The 1960-nt window shown below is 51.9% G+C and overlaps 1 long non-coding RNA gene across 1 annotated transcript; it reads right to left on the reverse strand.

Annotated features, from left to right (window-relative positions):
• Window positions 1-430: 430 nt before the first annotated feature.
• LOC140593776 (uncharacterized) lies at window positions 431-1642 on the reverse strand. Its single transcript, XR_011994088.1, has 2 exons — window positions 1464-1642; window positions 431-1247 (listed from the first exon to the last, which is right to left on the reverse strand). It is a non-coding gene; the product is annotated as an uncharacterized lncRNA (long non-coding RNA).
• Window positions 1643-1960: the final 318 nt, after the last annotated feature.

Raw genomic sequence — 1960 nt, forward strand, 5'->3', positions numbered from 1 at the left:
GTGAAGGCAATTAGGGTCTAAGCTGGGAATTCAACAGATCCAAAGTAAGTGCTGAATTCAGAATCTATCAAAGCACTTTTACATGTGATTCCATGTCAGGGTCGCATGGAGAACTTAACCTGTCTACAATTCCTGCTCATTCCTGCTCTCCAACTTGTGCAACCTTTCTTTTACTTTTTATTTAACATGACTTCTATTTCTGTAAACAGGAGATGAAGTTCAATCTACTTTGCACTGGCCACAGATATTTACTACAAATGTAATGTCACAAGCACAATAAAGAGAATCCTATACCCATAAACAAAAGAGAAAGAAGGTGGAGGTTTCCAGTCTTACGCTTATCACTCACTTTTTTTTAGAGACACGCTGTTACAAACACCCAAACACAACATGGTCCATAAAATAAAACAATCAAAAACACATGCACACATTCTGTATGCCAACATTTTTAAATTTCATAATTTCCTGAAGCTTCAACATCCCCACAAAGGCTGTGCACACCAGAGGACTAAATGTACTCGCCTGATAAGGCTGGCCCCCCGACACAAATTCCCTTTCTTGCTTTCTCCTGCCCCTGACTCCTGTTGGGTCTTTCTCTGTTCTGTGTCTCTGTCTCTCTCTGCTCCCCTCCTGCTAGGTTGAGCCGGCTTCTTGGGCTCTCCTCCCATCTGGCCCCTAGTCTGTACCTGGCCTCCCTCTTCTAGGACCTGGGAGTATAATAAATTCTTTAATTTCATGTACTCCAAGTGTAATTACTGTTGGAGGGATCCTTAAAGACTCCACAAGGGGAATTACTTCTCCGTTTGATGATTCTGAACTCTGGTGAAAGTCCCCAAGAAATGTCTTTGAGGCGCACTTACTGCTCGGCTCCCCCCCACCCCACCCCCGCCCCGACCCCCGACTGTGTGCACCGTCCGGGAAGGCTCCCTGTTTCGGCCTTCAGGGCGCTGCCTGGCGCTACTCTGAGATGCCCCTTCCTTCCAAGTGCAGCCAAGTCTGCGTCTCAAGGTGCAGACGGTGTCCCCGTCCCAACAATGCATCCAGGATACGGCTCTCCAGCGGCGATTCAGCGGCTCTCCAGGGGCGATCATGATCCTCGGGGTCATGATCCTCGGGCTCCCGGACTCCCAGCCACCCGGCAGGTGAAGCGATACTTCTCAGCCCGCCTCTGGTGAGGGTGATTTCGGGAGATGTCTCGGCGGAGGAGCACGCACCTCCTCGGAGCCACACCGCTCGCGGGGCTGGGGCTGGACGGGAGGGAGACGGATGCGCAGCGCTCTGTGCTCTACAGTAACCCTTGAGGAGGATCGCTCGCCTCTCCCCTGGGAGCCGGTGGCGCCTCGCTCGCACGATCCTACCCAAGGGCCCGGGGCCTCCTCCACCCCACCCTGCATCCCTCCTGTGGTCGCTCTTGGTCCCAGCCCCTCTGAGGCTGACCTGGACGCCCTAGAGAGGGAACCTACCGCTTGGAGAAATGGTCAGATGGACAGCCAACTAGCTGCTTACAGATAGATAAGAGCCATTCTAAAAGGTTTTCCTAGGAGGAGGAGAAGGAAAAGAAAAGAAAGAAAAAGTAAAAAGGCAGGAAGGACTGCTTATTCCGCGGTTGGGGCCTTCCCAGGGGAGGCAACTGCCTGGAGAGACCAAGGCTCTTTCTCCTCCCGTTTTCAGCTTATCAACCAGAGACAGGAACAAAGCCTCAGGGCGGCGCGAGGGGAGGAGGTGGCGGGGGGGGGGGGGGGGGGGGGGGGGGGGGGGGGGGAGTGTGCCACTTTTAGGAGGCCCAAGATGGAGGGAAAAAAAGAACTTTACACTCCAGGCACTAAGCAAATGCAGGTGTGCCAAGCATAATACTAGCTCTAGATTACTTATTGGTTTAAAACAGACGCCCAAATGCAGGGGAAGAAAAAGAAAAGGTGATTAAATAAATTGTGCATGCACATGTATATATGACTAAAAC

The sequence above is a fragment of the Vulpes vulpes genome, chromosome 1, assembly GCF_048418805.1.
Source record: "Vulpes vulpes isolate BD-2025 chromosome 1, VulVul3, whole genome shotgun sequence".
In the NCBI taxonomy this organism is placed as follows: domain Eukaryota; kingdom Metazoa; phylum Chordata; class Mammalia; order Carnivora; family Canidae; genus Vulpes; species Vulpes vulpes.